This window comes from Dermochelys coriacea, chromosome 2, assembly GCF_009764565.3.
Source record: "Dermochelys coriacea isolate rDerCor1 chromosome 2, rDerCor1.pri.v4, whole genome shotgun sequence".
NCBI lineage: Eukaryota > Metazoa > Chordata > Testudines > Dermochelyidae > Dermochelys > Dermochelys coriacea.
In genome coordinates, this window is record NC_050069.1 from 259,140,971 (window position 1) to 259,167,129 (window position 26,159).

The 26,159-nt window shown below is 44.0% G+C and overlaps 1 long non-coding RNA gene across 1 annotated transcript; it reads right to left on the reverse strand.

The window, feature by feature from the left end:
- Positions 1–8,652: 8,652 nt before the first annotated feature.
- On the reverse strand, positions 8,653–24,942 carry LOC122458555. The gene is made up of 4 exons (XR_006278600.1): positions 24,799–24,942; positions 18,045–18,113; positions 12,365–12,472; positions 8,653–8,999 (listed from the first exon to the last, which is right to left on the reverse strand). It is a non-coding gene; the product is annotated as an uncharacterized LOC122458555 (long non-coding RNA).
- Between the last annotated feature and the right edge of the window lie 1,217 nt (positions 24,943–26,159).

Below are 26,159 nucleotides of genomic sequence, written 5' to 3' on the forward strand. Positions count from 1 at the left end.
TTGATATTAAAGAGACCAACATGGCTACAAGAGTGCATATATATTTATAGAGCAATAGGGGTTCAGTGGGGGCTTCTAAGCCTGCCGTAATACAAATAATAATAGGTGCTCTTATGATGTTTGCCGTTTTATATCTTCCTCTGGCAGTTAGGCATCTAAGACGCTAAAACTGTTAGCAGGTGTATGCTAAATGTAGCACAATATTATAGCAGGTCCTTGGCCCGTCCCCATAACCCTTGCCGTGTTATGCTGGGTGAAGGTGAGCCAGCGGCAGGCTCCCTGCCTGCTGAAATCCAACATTCCAAGCGTCAGCGCTCGTGTTTTTATTAATTATTTGGCAGGAGCAACTAAAGAAGCTCTTTCCCCTGCCATTCATCTCGGAGCACCCCTGCCTTCCTAATGAAGGCCCAGGCCTGCCAACAGAGCAAAGGAGACACACTGCAGCTTTCGGTCAGCTGGAGAGTTCACTGAAGGCAGCAATTTTCCAATTGCATGAAGGAGTTGCCATTAGATGGCTTATGATCACAGATTGCTAAATTACTTCACAGCTGGAGCCGAGCAGTCTTTGCGTCGGCATTCTTTGTTGTTAGGGCATGCGTGTGCGTGCGTGTGCCTCCCCAGCCTTTGAATGAAAGAGAAAAGGAAATACAGCGATTTGCTTTGAAGAGCCTGAGCTGCTCAAAAATGATCACAGGTTGCAACATAAAAGAGGGGAGTGAGAAATGGTTAAAACAACCAGTGAGTCCTGCAATATAAAGCCTAGCCCTGCACAGCCTCTATGACCGTGGGCAAGTCACTTAGTCTTCCAAACTCAACCTCCCCAGCTGGGGATATTACTTACTTACCTACCTCAGAGGGGTATTAGGAGACTTTATTCATTAGGGCCTGATTGTGGCCCTTCCCTACACAGTCACGCAGGGGGAGTAAGGCACTCCCCTACTCTCTGTGTAGCCTCCTTGTCTGTCTGCTGCAGGCAGGAGGTGGGTAGAGAGAAGGACGGAGAGGGGCTGAGAGGGGCTGAGCCTTGTCTCTGCCCACCCCAAGGTGCTAGCCAGTGAAGCAGAGCTTTTGAAGGCAGTGGTTGTAGTTTACTTTGGATCACTTCCCGGCTGGAAGCATGTGGGGAGGGTGGAAGGCACTGGGCTTTGTATGTGTAACCCTTGGGCCAGGATGTCTCGGTGGTGACAAGGGCTGGGTTCATGTAGCTAGGGGTCCCTGTTAAAGCTAAATCCTACTCACAAGCACTGGATGTGTCTGAAACAAGGAAAACTATTAGGGGAAAAGGGAACATAGCATCAATGTGGGAACACACAGAGACCATCTAGCTATACCAGTGGTTCTCAACTGTGGTCCACTGCTTGTTCAGGGAAAGTCCCTGGCACGCCAGGCTGGTTTGTTTATCTGCTGCGTCCGCAGGTTTGGCCGATCGCGGGTCCCACGGGCCGTGGTTCACCGCTCCAGGCCAATGTAGACACGGCACGTAAACAAACCGGCCCGGTGCGCCATGGGCTTTCCCTGAACAAGTGGTGGACCACAGTTAAGAACCACTGATCTATACGAATAAGTAAAATACACCCCGCAGAAACGTTGGCAATAGCCTGTTAACCCGATTCCCCATCCGTGAGTGTGAATGTCCTGTAGGCAAATGTCTCTACCTCATCACTTCCTACTTCCCACTCTGCTAACCCCCACTCAGGGTCTGAGATCAGTAGGCAGGATGGTCCAGAATCCTGAGCTGCCCTTGGCAGACCTGTCTCCAGTCCCATGGGATGTGCTACCTGGTCTTGTCCCGAAGACTCCCGCACCTACCAGTTACAGTGATGTCAGCGTTATTTAGCTGGAGCTCACTCAACTGAGAAGCTGTCCTTTGCTACTTCAGCAGAGAGCCCTCTCTGCCTAGCACCATTAAAGATCCACCACTGACTCATCTCCCATTGAAGAACCCGCCCGCAGTTTTTCATATAAATGTCTACACTGTGTGTATTTAGAGCTGTCTCCTAATATGAAAATCCTTCTTTAACATGATCATCCAGTGCTAAGTCAGATTGCTAGCTGTGAACGGTACATCATTCCCCCTGTTGTCAGAGCTTGTCGCATCTTTTCCTCAGGCCTCCGAGAATCACCCAGCAGGGTGTGCTAAGCAGACAGCAAAACAGACAGTAAACCATGTAGTTGTAGGGAGAATGTGAGGTACCAGGGGCTGCCTCATGAGATCTATGGCAAAGGAATGACCCCATGTTATGACCCACCTTGCAGCGGTAAAGTGTGAGTAGGTTAAATGCACCAGTGACACCTGGCTGGGGGGATTAACTGATCATTCAGTGTGACCAAGCCCAGGCCCTTCCTCCTAACTCTCACCCTATCCACTGGCACTAAGGCACTCTTCCAGAAAAGGAGAAACTATCCTGATCCATTTCACCCCAGGTACTCTTGGATCTTTCCTTAATTTTACTTCTGCTGCCCCATCCTCTTTTCTCTCTGTGCTTGTCATTCATAGACGATCCTCAGGAAATGATCTCCCTAAACACACACCTACATCCCAGCCAAATTCCACCACATTTGTCAGTTTTGCTACACAATGCTCACATGGGTGACTTCATTCAGTTCCTGTCAGAGGACCTTAGCTCTTCTGCAGTAAGAGAATTTTCCTTTGCCCACGTGGCTGCTGCTCACATTAAGCATGTGCATCTTCGCTCAGGTATAAGGTGTGAAGTTGGCCAACTCAAGTTATCTAACAGGAGGTAAAATCCTAGTGAAGACAAGGCAGTTTGTAGTTTTCACATGAGTTTGCAGGTCGAGTCTAGCTTGGCTTTGGTTTTCAAAACTCCAACATTTTACCAAAAACAAGAAATCTTTACAGAAAACTGTTCTTAAAAAAAGATTCTTGTTTATGTGGGGTTTTTTATACAAAACCCCCCTACATTTTTACTGGAAAATCTGAAAGAAACCACACATTTTTAAACTTTTCCCCAGAAAAATAATTTCCCTTTTTTCCACCAGCTCTGTCTATCTCATCGATACAGATGTTTCCTTAACTTTACATTTAGCAAAATTTAGATCCTGAGTAACATTTTCAAAAATGCCTCTGTGACTGAGGCTTCTAAAGTGCCATTTTCAAAAGTGACCTGGGCCCTTAGGCAGCTAAGTCTCACTGACTTTCAAGAATGCTTAGGCTCCTAAGTGTATAGGGCAGTTTTGAAAATGGCACTTAGAAGCCTCAGTCACAGAGGCGCTTTTGAAAATTTCACCCCCTCTGGGGGAATGAGAGTAGCTGAGTGGGACAAACACAGGACCTAGGAGACAAAACATTTGATTTGTTGCTGTAAGTACCAGAAGCTGCTGGAAAACACAGCAGAATGAAGAGGAAGATGGTCCCATTAGCTATGGGAAACTGAAAACAAACATTAGTACATTCTCATAAGAGCCAGAGACTGATCAGATCATTTCTTTCATCTCCCTGTAAGTGAAATTTGTTCCTTGTATAGTTATTCATGTTTGTTTTTATAGGGTCTAGCTTTACTCATGCCAAGAGATGGGGTTTCCACCGTTTCCCCTGGGAGATTATTCCATAGGTGTTATGAACACAGACTATCACAGGTGTAATGCTGAACACTGAGCAGTAACACACGTGCATGTTGTTGTTCGGATTGTTGTTCCTCACATTGTATCCCATGGCTGTACCACCTATTCTGGTCTTTCAGAAGCCTCTTATAAGAGAATATTGGATCTAGCCAAAGTAATGCAATGCACTGATCCAATTAATTCACCACATGACAGACAGGCACATCCTGATATTTCATTCTCCTTATGACAAAGAGAACTATAAGAATGGGAATGACAATGAGCCTTAAGATTGTAATTGAGTGGGGCTCTTTAGATGTTGTCCTGTTGGTAGGACCCTGGGGATCTCATTTGAGGCTCCAGCTTGGAGCCTGGAGCTGTGGAAGCTGAAGACAAGAACTCCCTTCGAATAAAAATTCTGCTCTGGTATTTCTGCGTAGCTCCTCACTGGACTTGACATTCTCATCTACTCTCTGCCCCTGGCAAACTTCTCAAGTGGCGGCTCTTCATCTCTCAGCTCCACACAGGGAAATTAAAAAGCCCCATAATATATTTCTTTAAGCTAGTTAGGAAGGGAGCTAGCTCACTGAGCTATGCTGCACAGGAAACTTTGCAGAGATCTCCTGCACTGAAATTCCCTCTCTGTCAAGACTCCTTCAAACACGCAAACAAAGTGAGACTAAAAATAATAATAAATAAGAAGAAGAAGAGGAAATAAAAACACTGCTGGGACTTCCATTTTAGCAGGAAAACCCCTGTGGTCCCACTGTTACTGGCAGCATGCTGGGAAATCGCTCTGCTGCACCTCATGCATTTGCAATCGACGGGGCTACTGTCATCGGAATCCGAAAACAAGCGCCAACCTGTTCGGACAGTTGCTGCACTTGCAAATTCTCACCTCAGAATAAATTGCTGGCCCAGAAGCAAGGCGAACTAAAAGGCATGAGTTTGGATCTCTGGACATCTCAGTTTGACAACCCTCCTTCCCAGCCCAAATTCCTCTGTCTGGTTTCTGTACAGAGACTGTTGCAGCTCCCCAGCCCTGGAAGTAATGTGGCAATTTGGGCAACGACTCAAGGCAATCTCAATTACAACCTGGCAGCAAACCCTAGCCAATAGGCATGTACCAGCTGGGGATTGCTGGAGCCCAGTGTTCTCCAGACACACACCCCCTTTATATGCCCTATAATGAGGGCTGAGAGGGGATGGTGTTGGACCATCTACCCCATCTTTATGCAAGCTGGGGATCCCCAGCTGGCTGTTTAAACCTGCTATGCAGTTACTTTGTGTCACCACTCCAAAGCAGGATTGAGCCCTTTGTGCATATTAGCAATGAGAGCAAACATGTCCAAATCGCTCCACGGTCTGGGTTTAACACCAGGTTGTCATACTGCTCATTAGAGAACAGATGCTGCTATTTAATTCTGTTTTCATCCAACGTTTTCAAAATCGAAGGCTGGAACAGATGCACATGAGTATGTTCTTCCCAACAGTTTTATCTAAAAGGCCTAATACAGCATCTCAGAGCTGGCTGAATTACACCAAAAGTGATCCCCAAATGCATCAAATAAATGCATCAAATTTGCTTAGTTGTTACCCTCAGTATCAGATTATTATATGTTTGTGTATGTTCAGAAAACCACCAATCTAGTCAGGGAAATTGTCCTAAATTCCCAGAGTTTAATGGATGATTATTCTTCCAAAAATACCTAATCATCACACGCTGATCTTCTGTTTGAAAAGTTTCAGCCATCCAATCAGAGAGCAGAAAAAAACACCAATCACACAATATGACTAGCAAATACCTAAAGCAAAGAGTTTGCAAAAAACCCATAGCTTGAAACACACTTGCACAGGCTATTCCATGAGTACTTACTAAAGTAGAGAGAGGTTTAGGGAAGACAAGATCAGACCATGAACAGCAAAAAAGAAAAAGGGCTAAATTCAGCAGACATTCATCATCACTCTCAACAAATAAACAGGTGCCAGTCGCAGAGCATTACCTTCCTGCCTAATAAATCGAAGGATTCACAGACCTATTAACACAGATAGTCTATGGTCAGTGAACAAACAATTGACTATATGTCAGGAAATATCAGATACCTCCAGCAGTTCTCAAAACACATAGTCCAGAGGAAATAAATCAAAACTAAATCTTCCAATAAGTATTTGTTGACATTGTAGTATGCTACTTTCTCCTTATGTGTTCTGAACAATTGCACACACATAATTGATTGTCAGTACATAGCAGAACTGGTCAAAAATTGTCAACTGAAAAATCCCCCCCCCCCATGAAATTGTGTCAAAATAGCTTTTTTTTTTAATGCTGGAAAATGTGGATTTTGATGCCTTTTCCCGATTTTGAAAGGAAAATTCAAAACAAAATGTTCTGTTGTAATTTAAAATGTTGAAATTTTTCACTTGGACATTTCCAAATAGATCTTTTTGGGGGAACTTTCCACTAGGTAAAAGTTTCTGATATTTCATCTTTTCATCCTGTTTCATGATGGAAGAAAATGCTTCATCAGCATTTTCGAGGGGATGGAAAGTCTGTATTTCCCACCAGCTCCAATAAATAGAAATGATGATTCATAAAATGTTACATAACAATACATAATAATAATACCCAGCTCTTATACAGTGTTTTCCCTCTGTAGATCTCAAAGCACTTTACAAAGGAGGTCAGTATCATACTAAGAACTTTCATGTGAAGATTTTGTAAGATACTGTATTATTTGAACTATGGTAGAGCCCAAAGTCCCAACTGAGACCAGGGACCCATTTTGCTGACTTTGGACACACACGTTTCAAGAGATGCTCTCAATGGACAAGATGGCGGGTGTAAGGGAAAGCCAAAGCACCGCTAAGTGAAGTGAAGTGGTTCATGCACGGTCACACCACAGGTCAGTGATGGAGCTGGGAACCCAGGTTTCCTGATTCCAAGTCAGAGATACATCTGCTAGACCTTGTTGCCTCTCGGCAATTACAATAAAGAATTGAGCAAACTAGCAAGGGGAAAAACATGCAGTTAGCTGTCTAACTGGGGAGCTGAGCCTATAGAGGAGAATAGGGACATGAGGAAACCAAACTACAACTCACATGAGGCACCATGGTGGGATATCTGAATCAAAACATTTCAGTTTTCAGTTGTCTAGGTTTTTCAACCGAAAATCAAAAGTTTTCACAGACGCTTTGTTGCACTGAAAACCCAATTTTCCCCCCAAAAACAGTGGCAAGTTTCAGTGGAAAAATTTTGATCAAAACCTCATTCCGATTTTAACCGCAATGTTGGTGAAGATGAACCATGGGGATGGCATCCTGGAGCCCATGGATCTTTGGGGCTGATGTCATGATGTGTATCTGCTCAGAGTTCAGACAGTTTAGGATCCTCACCCGAAACTTCTGCCCAACTGGAGAGGGAGCATTTCCCCACTTTTAGCCTCTAGCCCTCTAAAGGATTTGGCATTGCCCTGAAAATAAAAACTGTGCCTGCTGTGTAGGAGGAGTGGGAGTTAGTCTAGACATGAAAAGTAAAAGAGTGGTACCCAGAATTCAAAGTAGCTGGAATCCCTAAGGACTTAAGTGGGATTTTGGTGGTGCATATACCTTGTGCTGGCCCTTTAGAGCTCAATAAACTTCTGAATGGGACTGTATGGTAGGACTGCCTACACTAGCAAGAGACTGGACTCGATGACCCTGGAAGTCCTGTCCAATCCTATATCCTATATTCCTTCGCACAGGCTGAATTCTACCCAGTTGGATTGTGGTTGCCGTGAGAGGTAGCAATATTCATCCCACCCATAAACTCCAGAATACCCATAATCTGAATTCTTCTAAACTGATTTAGCTCATTTCCACTGGCAAAAGTGAGCACAAAAACTAGAGGAGGGTGATGGAACCCCGCATTGCAAATCTGCAGCGATCAGCACACTGGCACAGTTGTGTGAAGCAGGTAATTTCTCAGGACCCTTGAGCCACTAGGGGAAGGCACACCTTGCTTACATCTCCTCAGATAAAACATGGATCAACTCCCAGAATAGTTCCTCCTCACCCCCTCCAACAATGTTTACAGCTCTCCGGCTTTGATTTAGATCATTTTCTGTGGCTCTTATCTAAGTGCATCAGCATTTGTAAAGTAGTCACAGGTGACTCATAGGATTACAAGAGTGGTGTTAAATTACCAGAGGTAACACAGCCCCTATCCTTTAGTACCTCATCTCTGTATCTTCTTTATGGCTCGTGATAGCAATGACCTTATAGTTGGTGACTGAAAAACCAGTTAAACTTGTTCTCTGCCAAAATAGTAATTAAAAAATTTCCTATGGATATGAAACAAACCTTTACTCTCCTGCATCTTTCCCTTTCCAGTGAGACTCATGAGCAGGGCTTCAAGAGGAACAGAATACATCAGCTAGGCAATATGCAAAAAAAGTCTCCAAAGAACAAACTTAACAGCAGGCAGAGTTCCGTAGTCTGCATTAATATATTAACTAAGTGTGTATTAGGCTCAATTAAATACAAATTAACCACAGAAAAAAATAAAATGCCTCCTCCTTTTGCCACCTATTAATACTGAATCTGGTTAAAAATGGTGCACATGTTTAGCAAAAATTTGAGTTTTTCCCATTTTTCAATTAAAAAAAGGAGAATTTGAATATTTCCTCTCTTTTTGCCATTTAAAAAAGGGTGGGGGTGGGTGATGCAGAGTAAGGCGGAAAAAAACCACCAAGAAATCTCAAACGGAGACATTTGGGGGGAATTTCCTTCCAAATCCTAGCAAATAGAATGGGGGGAAAAAAATCAGACAAAGCCCATTTTTGTTCAAAAAGGTTGCAGCCAACTTGAGTTCACACTTTCAAGTGGGTGTGTGCTGCCCGTACAGACCTTCTCCCCTGAGGAAGAGCTTCTGCATTGCATCACATCCAGGAAAGTTTATGTTGGTGCGAGGGGGATCCAACCCTGAGCTGGTTCTCTGCTGATGCAAGATTTTGGGCTATGAAAGGACACCAAGGGGGTGCCTGTCAGAGGCCAAGCCAGCTATAAACCTGCCTTCAACTCTTAAAAATGTCCTTTTATTCATCCAACCTCTCCTACTAACTGCCATAACACAACACTTGAAAACTCCATTGGATGCCGGCGGGAGCAAAACCATGTCTTAAATCAGGCAACTCCTGTGAGTTGCTAATTCAAAGGCTAGACAGTTGAGGTTTGGGTCACAGGATCTGAAGAAAATCTTCAGGGAAGACAGTGTCTCAAGTGAACAGCTGGTGACATACCTGGATTGCTTCCAGCTATGTGTGGACAATTAGTCTACCTGCTTAGGGCAGCACCTCCCACGAACAGCAGCGGGTCCTGTCAATCATGCCCAAGGTGCAGTAAGCCAGCAGCAGATGCAGAAGGGTATGAGCAAGGCTCTGTAAATCCATCCGAAATGCACACTGAGGTGGGGGGAACGATGGCACTTTAGAAATTTTATTTTTGAGAAACCCAGAGGATGTTCAAACTAGATTATTGGCAAAGCTGCTGTTGCATGGGTGGGCACTGGCTCTGCAGAGAATGTAGAGCCACTGTGTATATGGCACAGCCTTTAAGTATGCCCCAAGATTTAGCTACCTGAGGTACTCACATGGCCCTCTACACTGTAGAATCTGACTGTTTTGTACTTTTTAATGGGCACCCCTGGGCAGTGCTGTTATCCCCATGATACAGTGGCAGAGGTGAGAACCAAGAGAGACTAAGTCACTTGCCCAATGTCACACAGGCGGTCTGCAGTGAAGGGACTTGAACCCAGGTCTTACAAATTGCACACCAGTGTGCTAGCCACTAGGCCACCCTTCCTCTTCAGGGAAAAGCCTGCAGAATTTCCCACTCATTCTCAGAACGTCTATGCATTAGGCAGGCCCCACCCCCACGTCCGATCCATGGCAGCCAAGGCATTCCTCTAGACAACACGGCGTTTTGGAAACTCTTTCGCCTCACTTTTTTGCCTAACTTGGGAGCTTCCCTGTGGTTTCTTCCTATGGGGAAACATGAGAGCTGGGCCTTAGAACCAAACTTAAATTAAACTTTGACCACATGGAAAAGAAACTCATGGCAGCTATAATACTATGTTTCCTTACAGGATATTATTCAACCACTAGATGTGCTGCATAGAGTTTCACAGAGTACAGACACTGACAAACAAGGCAAATAAAGCTAGACCAAGCTGTGTGGAAGCCTATTTATTTTTCTGTAGTTGTTGCTGCTTTATTTCATAAATGCCTCCTGCTGAAGGTGAACTGTGGATCCATAGAGCATGTCAGCAACAGAGACTCCTGGCAGCAGATTATCTCGCCGTTGCCCTTCCCCCTCCTCGCCTTTTTAATATGTACGTTCCTTACATTTGAAGAAAGTGTATTGTTTATTTCAAGGATGAGCAATTATCTCTTGGACAAATGGGTCACAATCCTCAGTGGACATAAGACAGTTCTATTACTGGTTAAAAACAAAGCCTCAAAAGCAGAACAAGAAACTCTGGATGTATCACATCCTTCCCCTCTCCGCAACACTCCCGAATTCCCTTTTTATTGTCGTCCTTTACAGGCTGCTAACCAAGTTGAAACATTCAACCTGAAGTCCAACTGGTAAAAAGCAGCTAAGGCATTCAAAGCATGCTTCCCCATGCCATGTTTAAAGTGCGGCACTAAGGAAATGTTCAGAAGAGTGAAGCTTTGCCTTTTATATATCCCAGCAGACCTACACTTCCTAATAGACCCGTCTAAATCAATAAAGTAGTCTCCTGTCAGGGCCGAGACTCGACAAGAACCACTCCGAGGCAACTGACGCAGCCACAACTTTCCACAAGAAGTTAATGAACTTTTAAAAACATTTTGGAGAGTGATATATGCACAAGGTAGCTTGGTGTATCACAATTAATATAATGCATTCATTTCCCGGAGGGAGACCCAGTCGGAGCTGCCAGCTGGAAGGCTATTCTTCCAGTTCTTTTTTAAAATTCCCTTCGTCCCCTCCCCCTCTGTTCTTGCTGAGGAAGTAAAAGGGAGCCAGATCCAGCCTGTACTAATGATCCATTTCAACAATTTTAAGGTGAGTGGGAACAAAAATCAGGATCTTAGACTAAGTATAAAGGGATTCTCATTGATGTCTGTGTTTTGATTTGTCCCTGGAAATCAAGATATTTTGAGAGTGGCTCAATGCCCTATGGATTGATGGATATTCGTATGTTAAAGGATGTGTTCATATGTACACACGTGTAGGAGAAAGGTCCTGGCAATCTGATTGCTGTCACTCCTGATCCATCACATTCATTGAGCTTCTCCATTTATGACGATGGAAGATATAGCTATATATATATTTTGCTGAAAAAACGAGGAGGGTGAAATTGTCAGAAAGAACTGAAGGGGCTCGTAGCTCTTGTGTGAGTGCTTTGTATAGCTTTGCAGCTGATCTTGCTAAGGGAAAATTAAGAATTTGGTAATCTGTTGGGAGCTTGCAGTTTTGGAAAGCAGTAACACTTCGCATGCTCAAAATTAATCACAGTGCAGAAAATGGACCACTTAGCCTGCATTCAGCTTCCCTCTTTGCTAACGAAACAGGCATAGCTAAGAAATATACATTGCAGGGGACGACTTAATAGAGCAACGCTAACGCTTTCATGGGCCAGCAACACAACTCTGAGCGACAGTGTAAGGAGGGAACATGCCCTGCTCGGTGCACTTGTTCTTGTGTTATTTTGAAAAAGAAAATAACATTTAAAAATAAATAAATAATGAATCAGAAAGAGAATGCAAGCCAGAGGTTGGTATTTTAACCTTAGGCTATGCCTGCACTGCCCTCCAGTCCAGTCTGTGGGGCGTGAATAGCTGTATGCAGCAATGTGCTTTACTATGACTCCCTGTGTGGATTCTGCAGGTGCAAACTACAAGGTTCCTAGTTCACATTAATGTAATCCTGTTTGAAGAGGACTACCATTAATGCAAACTAGGAAGCTTTTAATTTGTGCCTGCGGCATCCACACAGGGGGTTATAGTGCTGCACTTTGGTGCACACCGTTATCATGTCCCTATAGTCCAAACTGTGGGGCAGTGTAGACACGCCATCTTCCCATCTTCCCATCCATCCACATTCCCAGCATCATCCCCACAACCACACCCACTTTCCCAGCATTCCCTCCCCCCACCCCCAGCACACGTCCCCATCCACACACATCACCACACTCTCTTTGCCTGCCCTACCGTATTTCTTCTTAGGAAACATACATAGCATTTTATACCATAATATTTGCATTGGAAATTGAAGCACTTAAGGTGATATATTATTGTCTGATATTTCATCTTCCAGCAATATTTTGACACTTATAATTTACTAAATTATGTGATTTGTATTTTAATTAAAAACAGTTAATGGAGCTACTTCTTCTGGTCAGCATCCAATAACCATTAAATGTCCAGTGACAATATTTTAACATTAAATATTTCATCTCATTTTGTCTTTAAGTTAACATCTGTTTGATGTAGCTGGAGCAAATATTTTAAGCAAGATCAAAGATTATTGAGGGAACACCACAACACTCTATGACAGCTCCACTAGATATTGAAAACAAACAAAAAAAACCCTATTCCCTTAATAAATATGCAGGTAATAACAACAATATATGACCATGAAGAAACCTGCAGTCTGAAGGGTTACGTGAAGTTATTATAACCAGGGCTGTTGCCTGGGTGCCATATGGCCCTCATAATTGCATTGTTACAATGGCAGCTGTTGGGAAGAGTGTTATTACAATAGTGGAAATAGCAGTTACCTGGAGTAGCAACTCAGCTTCTTCTGCAAGTGGCTATAGAGGAAAATGTGCCATTTGGGGCACTTCTGGCTGCTACTCTGTTCTTATTCTGGGTGTAGAATTTCAGCTCTGTTAGAAAGAAGAAGCGGAATAATAGTGTGAAATGCAACGAATGAAACTTCCATTGTACCAAGCTGCCAGAATGGCACTGGTGCATACATTTGTTGAAACTATATCGGACAGATCCAGTACTGCATATGACAGGTTTCAGAGTAGCAGCCGTGTTAGTCTGTATTCGCAAAAAGAAAAGGAGTACTTGTGGCACCTTAGAGACTAAACAAATTTATTTGAGCATAAGCTTTCATGAGCTACACTTCATCGGATGCATTCCCAAATAAATTTGTTAGTACTGCATATGGTCACTGGATAGAATTTTTGTGACGGAAATGTTTGATCTTGGTGTCTGATTTTCATATCATATGGATGGTTCAAGTCAGCCCATGAGATGGATTTCTCACACAAAGTTTTGTTACCTGTAATAAAGTGAGAGGAAAGGAGTGTATGTAGTGGTTGAAGCATGAACTTGGGAGCCTTAGGAATAAACTTCTACTGTACAAATGACTTCTACTGTGACATTGGGCAAGTCTATGTTTCAGTTTGCCCACTTGTATAACAGGGATAAATATTTATCTACTTCTCAGGGGTCCTATGACACGTGTCTAACATGTGTGTTACAGAATGTCCTCCAAACTGTAAATATTTACTTGTGAGGCAGGTAGCAAACCACAACCAATCCTTGACTAATTATTAATTAGTTTTATTACTGTAGCGCCTAGAGGCTCCAGCCAAGATCGGGGCCCTAATGTGCTAGGCTCAGTACAGAAATACAATGAGATAGTCCCTTCTATTTATTCCTAGAGCATATGGGAACATTTTTGACCAAATCAGATTTCGGTGAAATACGCTGTTTCATTGAAGCTAAAACGTTTCACGGTGATGGTTCAGTTTCAGCGAAGACTTTGTCAAAAAATATTTCAGCTCAAGAACCTCCTTCACGCTCTGAAGCCTGAGGGTTAGGGCACTGGCATGGGAAACCAGGTTCAAGTCCCTTCTCCACGCAATTCAGAGTGATCTGGGATGAAGAACTCTGCCTCTAAATTCATGAGGCAGAGAAGAGCCTTGTAACCTGGATCTTCTATATCCCAACCCAGCGTCCAGCTACCAGGCTACAGAACATGAAAACACACACATGTTCAAAAGGTTTTGTTTACAATATGGAACTAAACCAAATTTTGAAACCTCAAAAGTTGCCACGAAAGGGAATCATCATCCACCGGTCAGCAATGCTTATTGCACAGGATTTGAGCTATCTCCTACCTGTATGCCTTGGTTATTCTTGGGATTCAGCAGTCACTGTCCAGCCCCCAGCATAACTGCACCAATGTAAAAAAGGAAAGCCATAATTTGCACTGGTTGAGGTTACGCTGGTTTTAAGTAGAGGTCCATTCCACCAGTCCAATTTTGTCTGTCTACAGTAGGATTTGCACCATTGCAGCTGTAACAGTTATTGGCTAACATTGGGGAAAATCACCAGTAAGGACAAGTCCTTAAAGTAGGAGATCTCTGTGGTAAGGGCTGACAAATGCGGACCTTGTAAAGATTTCCACTATGTTTAATTTTATAAAGGGTCTAGTGGAAACTGAATGATTGATTCATCAGCTAATGCCGGTACAGCTCTTTGACAATGTAGTGTTGTAGAAGCGCTAAGTGTCATTATCGATCAACCCTTCCAGTTTTCACTGTCCCCATAAGGAGAACAAGGGGTCACTTGATGAAATGAATGGCAGCTGAACTTGAAACAATCACTGTGAAAGACACTGGCTGTGAAATTCACAGCCACAGGAGGTCAGGCTGTCAAAGACTGTAGCTAAATTTTATGACCATAAATACTTGTACTTAAGCCTTCTAAGGCAGAGGCAATCAGATCTCATACCCCAGGGTGCAAGCTGATTGCCCCCAGAGGCCAGAAATTGATCAGCACTCCTTCCATAATTGGTGAATTACATTGTCAGGGGTTTTATACTCCCCCATGAAGCAGGAGGTCAGACTCGATGGACCAATGGTCCAATCCAATAAGGCAAATCAAATGTGCCCACCAAGACTCTGTTTCCTTTGCTCCTGCCATCCACCCAACTGAGAATGCCAATTCAGATCAGGGCTTACAGCTAAACTGGGAAGGAAAATCATTCCATAGCCATGATAGTGAATTTTTTTTGAAAGCCAGTTAGTGAGCCCCGTGCTTCTGCTCCACTAATGGAGGCAGAGACACTGGGTGAGATTCTCCAAGTGGGAGAGCGTTTGCTGCGTGGCAAACAGGAAGTGGAATTCCAAAAATTCCTGGGCCTTTAAAGGGGGAGGGGCGGATGCCTGCATACCTGGGTGCAGTCAGGATGGGCGACGAGGGACACCTTCTGGAGGCCATTTCCAGCGACGTAACAAAACGCGGTATCTACACTGACACGCTGTCGATATAACTTTGCTGCAAAAAGTTCTATGCCTCTCGTCGAGGTGGTTTAATTTTGTGGGCAAGGCAGGATCGTTTTCTCGGCAGAAGGATGACTGCAGTGTGGACACCTCCACTGTTTTGCCAATGAAACCTGATTTTAGTAGACAAAACTCTGTAGTGTAGACAAGGCCTAAGAGCATGAAATCTTTGAAGCCCTGCTCTGAATTAACAGGCCCCTTCATTCAGGAATGCTGAGCATTTTATACCCCATGGCTCGCTCCCAGTGCTATTTTTATTCTGCACACACAACCCTCACTTGCCACACTCCTGCTTTAGGGAGCGTTAAAGAGCAGCAGGTGCTGAGTCTACACACATGTGTGACAGCTATAGGTAGGTAGATATGGAACTTTGATCACTGTCAGTACCACTGCAGCAGTGGAAGAGGGAGTGGTTTTCCATCATTCACTGCCACTTAAACACACCATCAGCAGCAAGCTGAGAAAATGCCACAGGCTAGCAAACTGTTTCAAATATTGGAAGGCAATTGGCTACTTCAGCAGTTCTCTCCCCTAAATCTGATTTTGTTAAAAAATTGTGTTGAGCGTTTTATTTTCAGAGATTTTCAGGGAGATCTAATGGTCAGAAATTAGAGCAAGAGAGGTTCTCCCTGATCTTTCAAGCCTGGGTAATTGTAGCAGCACCTCTGGGGCTGGATGGAGCCTTATTAGTGATTTTCAGAAATATTCTGCTGATAACAGTGATTGTTGTAAGTTGCTGAATGAACACAAATCACTGGCTGTCAGGAGATGTTGGGTGCCCTGTTTTCAAGATAAAAAGTGTTTAAAGACTCCTTAACAGGTTCTAAATCTGTTCTTTAGAAATTCCATTAAATGATCTAATTAGCTAATTCAATTAACTGATTAGGTGATATTAAATAGTTAATTTGGGGGGAAATTTATAAAGCTCTCACATGAAATAAAAAAAAGCAGGAGGATGTTAGGTCAAGTGCTTCCTTTCTTAACTCCTGCAGTGCTTTAATCAGCAATTTAATTGGCCACCTACTTTGGGCACGGAGTCATTACCTACCACTATGCACCAGTAACCTTTCCCTCCACTCCACTATTGACTGGCATTTCAGTTCAGTGCCCAGAAAAGGTGTGTTTGTGAGACTGATGGTACCTAAAGTGATTATGTCAGTACCCTACTGTGACGGGTTGCCCCCATTCAAGATGCCACCTGATGTGCTGAGATACCACTGAGCGTCTCTGTTCTGCCAGCCTGGGCACTCTTTTCACCTGTCTTGCTGAACCAGGCTCTTAAGCCTCCTCCAGCACACACATAGGCAGGGCCACATTCAACTGTGAAATGAAACAGACACCGAGAACAGGTCTGGGAAGACTCAGTGTAAGGGACTTGCCCCAGCACTCAAGTGCAAACCCAAAAGTATATTATGATATCTGCCTCCTCCCTCAATGTAGAAGAAAGTGTGCACAGCCTCTTCCCCCCCCTCCCTGACCCCCAATTATGAATTGCACAAATGGGGTTATATTATAAACAAGAAATAAATTTGTTAACTATAAAAGGCAGATTTTAAGTGACTGTAAGAGATAACAGACACAACAAAACAGATTATTAAGCAAATGAAACATGAAAGCTAAGCTTGTTTCACTAAAGAAATTGGTTACAAATAGTAATTTCTCACACTAAATATTGTCACAGGTAGATTACAGAAAGTCTTGAAAGGCAGCTGCGCTGGCCTGCAGCTTGAGACTTCAGGTATTTCCACTCACAGACTGGACTCCCTCCCAGCCTGGGTTCAACCCTTCTCCCCTCAGTTCAGTTCTTGCTTCCAGGTGTTTGTCAGTGTCTCTTTGGGTGGGTTTCAGAGTAGCAGCCGTGTTAGTCTGTATCCGCAAAAAGAAAAAAGCACTTGTACGGATGCACGTAGTGGAAAATACAGCTGGGAGGGAGGGACCTTTTGTAGTGATAATCAAGGTGGGCCATTTCCAGCAGTTGACAAGAACATGTGAGGAACAGTAGTGGGGAGGGAAATAAACATGGGGAAATAGTTTTACTTTGTGTCATGACACATCCACTCCCAGTCTTTGTTGAAGCCTAAGTTAATTGTATCCAGTTTGCAAATTAATTCCAATTCAGCAGTCTCTCATTGGAGTCTGTTTTTGAATTTTCGTTGTTGAAGAATTGCCACTTTTAGGTCTGTAATCAAGTGACCAAAGAGATTGAAGTGTTCTCCGACTGGTTTTTGAATGTTATAATTCTTGACGTCTGATTTGTGTCCATTTATTCTTATATGTAGAGACTGTCCAGTTTGGCCAATGTACATGGCAGAGGGGCATTGCTAGCACATGTTTATTTCTCCCTCCCTCCCCACTGTTCCTCACACGTTCTTGTCAACTACTGGAAATGGCCCACCTTGATTATCACTACAAAAGGTTTGCCCATCTCCCCCACTCTCTTGCTGGTAATAGCTCACCTTACTTGATCACTCTTGTTACAGTCTGTATGGTAACACCCATTGTTTCATGTTCTCTGTGTATATAAAATCTCCCCACTGTATTTTCCACTATATGCATCTGATGAAGTGAGCTGTAGCTCACAAAAACTTATGCTCAAACAAATGTTAGTCTCTAAGGTGCCACAAGTACTCCTTTTCTTTCTTTGGGTGGGGAGGCAGAGGAGAACCACGAAGATGTCACTCCCCTGCCTTATACAGCTCTTGTGTATGGCGGGTACTCTTTGTCTCCCAGTGGAAGAACACTGGCATTCGAAGGGATGGGACCAGTACCAGGTGACTCAGACCCATGTCTCGGTAGGGATGTGGCAGCCATTACTTGTAGGCTGTCTGGAGGGTCCACAGGAAGACTGAGCTCTTTCACGTCCATTGTCTTTGCTAATAGCCCATTAGCCCTGACTGGCTTTTCCATTGTTGTACCTGAAGGGCTAATTGGGGTGACACCCAAAGTAACACATTTGACATACAGATACATGGTCAATATTCATAAATTCAGATACAGAAATGATAGAGGCATACAAATTGGATAATCACATTCAGTAAATCATAACCTTCCCAATGATATCTTATATGCGCCATCTTGCATAAAGTATATCTCAGTTATGTCATATTCATATCAAGCATATTTTCATAAAGAATATGGAGTGAAACGTCACACCTACTTTTCTCCTTGGGAATTTCCCCTTCTCTGCTGCATGAGTATTCCTTGAGCTCCTTTCTAGACTCATAGCCTAGGACAGGGAGGTAGGAAGATAAGAATCAATTAATAAGATACAGCAAAAGCCAAAACTGTGAAACACTGGAGCCATCATGTTACATTAAGACTCAGCACTTACATAGCCTCTTTCATCCTCTAATCTCAAGAGCTCGTTTGCATGGACCCCCTGGGAAACAGACATATATTCGCCCTCCCATTCCACAGATGGATAAATAGAGGCACGGGCATCTAGGGATTGATTTTCCACTGCCTTGCACCTTGCATGGTCATTTACATCACTGCAAAGCAAGTCCATATGTGCCAGAGGAGAATGGAAGTGTTGCAGAGCCACACTGAGCAGGTGTTAATGATGACAGAGAGTGTAAGGTGCAGAAGAACCAGACCCCAAGCATATTGCCCATCAGCTCAATGGAACAGAGCTCAGTAGGGCCACCTCTCAGCTACTTGCTCTAATCATTGGCCAACCAGACATAGTTGAAATCTGGCAGGAATCTCTGCATGCAGATTTCTGTCTAGTTAGGCAGACACCAGAGGTTCAGATACCACCATCTGGAAGGATAATGTTTGGATGATCTCAACCAAACTTCTGTGCTTCAGTTTTCCAAGCTGTAAAAAAATGGGTGATACTGGTACTGACCTCCTTTGCATAGAGCTTTGAATCTATTAATGAGAAGCACCACATAAGAGCTAAGCATTATTAATCTTCTCTGAGCCAGACTGAACCTATGAACCTCGAGAGACCTGCCCTTCATAGTTCATGAGAGTTCCAAATACAACACAGAGTCATTTTATTCATGTCATCAGGACCAGATAGTGGAGACAACCTATCACTGTAATCTGTCACCAGTAAAACACTGAGAAGTCCGTGTGGCACCTTAGAGACTAACAAATTTATTTGGGCATCAGCTTTTTGTTAGTCTCTCAGGTGCCACAAGGACTCCTCATTGTTTTTGCGGATACAGGCTAACATGGCTACCACTCTGAAACCAGTAAAACACTGTGTCTGGGGATAGTTGAGAATTATTTTTGTACAGATGTAGTGAGATCTTCTTGCAGATGTCTAAGGGCTGAGTGCAGGGAACAAAATCAGTATTGTTTCCTTGTGTTCCTCTGTCTGTTTGTGTGTATCCACCACAGCCTTACCTCTGTACCTTTTGTCTTCTACTCAAGTTAGGTCTGCTTCTCTACCCATATAAGCTATACTGATATACTAGACCAGCAGAGTGGTCCTAGTGTGGATGCAGTTATACTGGTAAAGCTGCACTTTGTACTGATATATAGCCTCCCCCACCCCCTGAGCAAAACCACCTATATCGGTAAAAGTGTAGCTGGACTTGTGTAATTGCATCTAAACTAGGGGCTTCTACAGCCACAGCTGTGTCATTCAGGATCATACCTTCTTTACACCCCTGACCAACATAACTATGCCAAAAAAAGTTTGTAGCATAGACCAAGGCTGGACTTAGGTGACCACCTGGGGTGCAGGCTTGGGGGGCGCCAGGCTTGGGGGGCGCCAGGCTTGGGGGGGGGGCTCTTTTTGTTGTTAGCGGCAAAAGAGAGAATAGAATGTTTGAAGTAACATGTTTCGGGCATTCCGTATGTGGAGTCATTTTTCACTAAGCTTCTAGAATGTTCTGGATCTTTGTAGAATCTCATGGACTCTTCCAGACTTTCTGAGAACTACATTTTCCTTGAACTTCCTAGACTGTTGTCAGCCATGCCCTTGCAGGCATATAAGGGGCAGGGCGTCACCAGTCAGACAGTGAGATATAAGAACAAAGTGAAGTAAGAATCCAGCGGCAATATTGTGATGGAGAGACTGACATCACTTGCTACTTTATTGTTTGAAAATGCCATTGGCCAGTCTTTGGATCTCTCCGATACTTTGCTTCAGTTTGTGAAGGCAAAGGTGAGAAAAGCGCCCTTTTGAACTGAAGGACTAGTGTTAACATTCTAAGGCTGTCACCTACTGTAACACGATTTAATACTGGTCCACTCAGTGTTGGTGCACAGTTCAATTTCGTGATGTTAGTACGTAGAAAATTTAAAAGTTTCTACAAGCTTAGAGGAAACAATTTTTTTATTCGCTTATATATGGCATGAATAAATACAGATTTATAGACCCTAGCATGCAATTTTATCATCTTATATGACAGGGAGAAATTATGTGTGCAAATCGTGCAGCAAAGTTGTGAAATGGGCTACCAATGCAATACAAAATAAGGTATTCAAAAGTTTAACGAAGGGGAGTGGCGCTAAAGATGCTCCTCACCTGGGGCGCCATTTGCTCTAGGGCCAGCCCCGGAGCAGCCATAGCCTTCGATGGTAAGTTCCCTGGGGAAGGGACCATCTTTTTGTTCTGTGTTTGTGCAGCACCCAGCAGAACAGGGTCCTGCTTCATGACTGGGGGGGGGGGGTGTCTCAGGGGCTACTGCAATACAAATAAAGACAAAATACAATATTACCTACTCCCAACATTCAAAAAACCATGAGTCACGCCACTAAAAAATCATGAGATAAAAAAAAGTGTTGAGGTCTAGTAGATTTCTGCTTTCTGAGCCTTTTGGTAACGCTCGGGTCATGTTTTCAAGTTTTTCTCAGCAACCACCAGGGCCAGCTACCTAGCTGGAAAGCAAGCAAGCCAGCAAGCCGAGATTCTCATGTATTCCCAAAATTCCAGGAGCTGGGGCTTTAAGAAAAATATCAAATATTGGCAACACTACAAATGTTTTCCTAATTATTGCTTTGGGGGTGGCGGGGAATGGCATGTGTCCTGGTTGGGGGGCTGGCCCACTGTTCACAACATTTGCAAAGTCTCCTCTGCCACAAATATATTTCCTAGTCCCAGACTTTGCAGCCTTGATCCCAACAGAGTTTTTCATCTGGGTCCACTTGTGATAAGAATCAGGGAAATTCCAAGCAAAAGCTTCAGCTCCTTCTCATATGCACCCCACTGTAGGCCAGTGTGAATTCATATCTATAGCGTACTTGGAAGGCAATAAGCACCGTATAAAGTAAATGCTGATTGTTCTGATTTCTTCTCAGATGCACGCAAACCAGAACCTTTTGTTTGTGTAAACATTGTAAACACGTGTAAACATTTGGACGGAGGTTAGATGAAATGGAGACCAGATCCAATCTACCCCAGGTGGTTAGTTTTCCCCTAAATGCCCCCATCTCCATTTGAAAAGTAGAAGGGCCAAACCCATTTATCCCAAACTGCTTCCCCATCTAAAACTTGGGGTCCCAGATCAAATGGGAACATGGATCCAAAATACCTTTGGTTTGTTCATCTCCATTTGATCTCATCTGCATCGTTAAAACTTCTGGGGAATGAGCATAGATAGCACAGCATCCCTCTTATATGGGTGTGAAACATGGACAGTTCTCTGCAGACACAAAGCAGCTTGAAAAATGTCACATGCATGGTCTCTGCTCTGTTCTGAAGGTCCATTGGTGAGATAAAGTGACAAATATTCGCATTCTTGAAAGAGTTCACACAACCAGCATGCACACAATCCAGGCTCAGGTCATGTGATCAGGATGGGCAATGACAGACTCTCAAAAAAGTTTTTCTATGATGAGCTGAAACTCGGAAAGCACAGAAGGGAATCAACAAAAAATGCTTCAAAGACACCCTTCGGCAGAATCTCACCTCAGGCAGCGTAAATATCAATACCTTCAAAGACATAGCCAAGGACCAACCTGACCAAAGAGCAACTATCAATACAGGCTGTAAACACTTCCAGAAAGACAGGCGCAAAAAACAAACAAAAAAAGGCCAGGCATCCTACCAAGTCTTCAGTGGGAGCCTGCACATTGCAGTGTGACATCTGTTTGCAATCTTGTGCCTCACATATCAGAGGATAGAGCAACATGAGAACACACATAATGCCGTGACATAGTCGGACAGCCATACTCTGCACAGCACAGTACAGGCCTAGATGGGGTATGTCTCGCAATGGAGCACAAATGTGTTATGTGGAAGTTCCTCTCTTGCCTGTTAGGCTCATAATAGGAGATTAGACCCTAACTGTCACGTTCTGATCTGGAAATTCTTTGAACCCAATTATCCCAAGAATTCAGGGGTGTTTAGATCTGTAGTTTCTGTCCAGCCTGTTACAAACTAAGACAAATTGGGATATTCAGCTGTGGTTTTGGTGCTCTGGTCTGGGCCCATCTCTAGTCATAATCATATTGATGTCTCATTAACATAGCTCTTTGTATCCTATAGTTATTTGTATCACAGCAGCACCTGAAGGCCCCAGTCAGAGATCAGGGCTCCATTGTTCTAGGCCTTATACATACTCATACTGAAAAGACTGTACCTGCCCTAAAGAGCTCACAGTCTGTGACAGAGACAACAGGTAGATACAAACAGACCAGAGGAGCACAAGGGAACAGTCAGTGAGAAGATTATGAATCATGTCAGTAGCAGCTGTCACAGTACACAATTCGTAGACACTGTTGAGTGCTTAAGCTGTATTGCAGCAGAGGTGAGATAAGAAGGAGGATAATGTAGTCGCTTAGTGGATTTTTATGAAGAACTCCTCCAATGCATCTTTGATCATTCTGCATCGACACCGAGGTATTCACAAGCGCATGTGAACTTTTGAGAGGATCCCTTAGGCTGCAGAAGTTGGTGCTAGAGTTCAGCTGTAACAGGAGCTTTGTTTAGTGGTGCCTCAGAGCAGAAGGTCAACAGCAGCTGCTTTGCCAGGGTATTTAACGCTTTGTTCACCTCCACACTCCGGTCCACACAGAGTTCTCTGCTCTCTAGTGGATCTGTTTAAGAATAGCTGTTTTGCTAATTGCATTACACATTAATCCTGCAGTAGGACATAGCGGCCAATCAGGTTGGGGTCCTATTGTGCGAGGTGTTGGACGCTGTAATACATTATCAACATGATTCATCAGTGTCTTGTCACACAGAGCTCTTAGGAAGCACCAGGATATTTTGCAGCTTGTTGCAAAATAAAAAAACAAAAAATTATGGTACCTTTCAACAGGTACAATGGAAAAATCTAGGCAAAAGTCAGGACAATTTAAGCTCTGAGACTTACCTTATTCTTAAATAAAGAAGTACTGAAAGATTGCAGATGGTGTGACTATTATTCCGAGAGCGTAAATATTTCTCTCTAAAAAAGCTTCCCTTTGGTTTGCTGCTCCTGAGTAAGTGCAGTACTGAAGGGAGTGCTTCAACCACTGACAATGTCTAAAGAGCCAAACAATTGTGCTGCATACATAGGCACTGGGCTGATGAGTGAAGGTTCAGAGTTTAGCTTGAATAGGCACTTCAGCCTTGTAGGAGACCTCTGTGTGTAGTGGTTGGAGCACTGGCGGGGAAACCAGCAGTGCCTGAGTTCTAGTCCTGGTTTGCCACTGATTTGCTATGTGGCCTTTGGAAAGTCATGGGAACCTCTTCATCTCAGTTCCTTGTCTGTACAGTGGGGAATGATACTTCTCTCCCTTCCCCTTTCCCAACCAGGAGTGTTGCAAGGACTAATTCAATAGTGCTTGTACAGGGCTTTGAAGACATCGTGTGATATAATAAAATGACTCTGCCCCCCTGCAGCCTCGCTGACATCAGGATATAAAGAAGCACGGCATTTGGCCCTACGCAGCAGTATCAAACGTTTCTGTCATACCAGGCTGAAGTCTCAGGAGGGATGTTCGCACAGAATTGCTGAGACTTCTGGTTTATGGCCAGATGAAGAATACCGGACAAATAGCCCATCCGATAGTATTCCAACACTTTTTCGAGCCAGAACAGATTGGACCCAGTTAGCTAGCCTTGCTACCCTGGCATCTAGATATTATGGCAGTAGGTATTCTAGAAAATTCAAAACAAAGAGCCAGGTTCTAGCTACCAGGTTCAGACCCTGTGTGAGCTTTCCCCTAAATCTGGGCATGCCTACGTGATGAAACATGGTTGCATATGCACAGATACCAAGTTCATCCTGGGGAATGAACATAGGATAGTCAGGCCTTCAGCACACGAGCTCTCAGATACTACAGTAATGGTGACCTCCGTAGGTAGCCAGAGCTAAAGAACTCCCTTTACTGCAAGTAAAAAGCTGCTAGAGTGGCTGGAGCCAGCAGGAACTGTGATCACACTCACTAAGGCAGTATTTCAGACACACCCTGTTAGCCAAGTCCAGCCTGAGCCTCTCGGATCCACAGGCGTTCAAGTCCCAGCTGCTGACATTTTGCAACACTCTGGACCAAATTCTCCACTGGTGTAACACCACTGACTTAAATGGAATTACACCAGCAGAGAATATGACCCACCATGTCCATGGAGGGCTGTGGAAGAAGGCAGATGTCCTTACCTGATCTGGACCAGATCACCCACCTCTAGCAGGCACAATGGCAGTGTGCAGTCTTGGACCAATTGGAAGAATCTGATCCCTTATTGGGGGTCTCTGTGTGATCTCATAACACACTCAATAAAACCTGCTTAAAGCACTGCCTGTATAATATTATACCATAGCATGCAGTTTGATAGCTCTTGTCATTTCACGTTATACTGTTTGCCAGTTTTAATCATGTTGTCTAGTCTTTTAGGTTTGTTAGTATCCCCTGTACCTTTGTGATTAAACAAATTGCATCCCTGTTAAGGCCTTACAAAAGATATTGGCCTCTTCTAGCACTGTATTTTGGATTTAAATGATGAAGTGGCTGATAAAAACACCCACCTGAAGATATGCCCCTTGAGATGTTGAAGATGCATAAAAATCTCTGCAACTGCATGAAACCCTCAAGGAGAATCCAGGGTCTACAAGACTGGGCTTTATACCACCTGAGCTGCAATGAGAATTTCCAGGGAAGTCTGCTGGGACCCCTCCTGTAGCCATCTAGGAACAAGCAGGTAGGGAAATAAAAAAAATAAGTTTCAAAATCAAGCCTTGCCCTTTCAGGACAATGTTGGGAACGGATTTGTCAGCCTCAAGTGAAGTCACCCAAGAATGTGTTGTGCCAACTGGACACACTTGGCAGCCCGGAATCAACATGGTGCAGCTGTTCTTAATGGTAATCCTAACGTACCCATTAGGATGGAAAATATGATCTATTACACAGCAGCTGATTAATGATGGGAACAATGCTGGTGAAGTGCCCAGTTCTCTGCCCACCTACATCAGTGTGACTCCACTAGGGTCAATGGGGTGACAGCCGTTGAAGGGACAGCAGGATAAGATTGCGTTCTCTCCCACGGCTCCCCACAGCAGCAGTTCAACACTTCCAGTGCCTCTAGAGAGCCAGCTGGGAGTTCATTACTAACAGAGGAAGCTGGTCCCACACTTCTGGAGAAACTCCTCCAGAGTCCGAGAGCCATGATACCAATTAGATTCCAAAGAAGTAACTCAAAGGCTACATAGTCCAACAGAAAATGAGCACTTGACTATACTGTTTTTTAGAGCATTCAGTAGACTTGCTGAGCAGGGACATAATTTATTTATTATTTGTCCATTTAATTCACGAGGATGGTTCAAAAACCCAATAGGAAGTTTATCTTCCTTAAATAAATTCTTATGAGCCAGATCCTACTATGGCCCATTAATTAGAGCACTGCAGCTCAAGCCAAACTTGACAGGACACAACTACAAGTGTCGGGTCTGTGTGGGAAAACAACGGCCCCTCTCAGGCTTGGGTAGGGTCAGCTCTCCTCCTCCTGCCCATGGGGTGGTGCGGTGGCAGCCACATGCCCTGCTCTGACCAATCACCACCACCTCGCTGCGCTGCATGTGCCGAAGAGTCACTGCACTTCTCACGGCACAGCATGGCGGGAAGCAGCAGATGGCAGGAGCAGGGTATCTGGCTGCCACAGCACTGGCCCCATGGGCAGGAAGAAACAGCAGTGACTGGGCTGACCTAGGTTTGGGGAAAAACATTGGATCAAGTCGGGTTGGAAAATGACTTGGACCCTTTGGTACTTGGGTCAGATCTAGTGGGCTTCGGTCAGGACTGGGTCGAGCCTAAAAGTTAGGCCCAAGCATGGATGTTGTAATGATGACATGTTACTTTCATTTCCAACCCCGTTATGAGCCAGATTCATCAG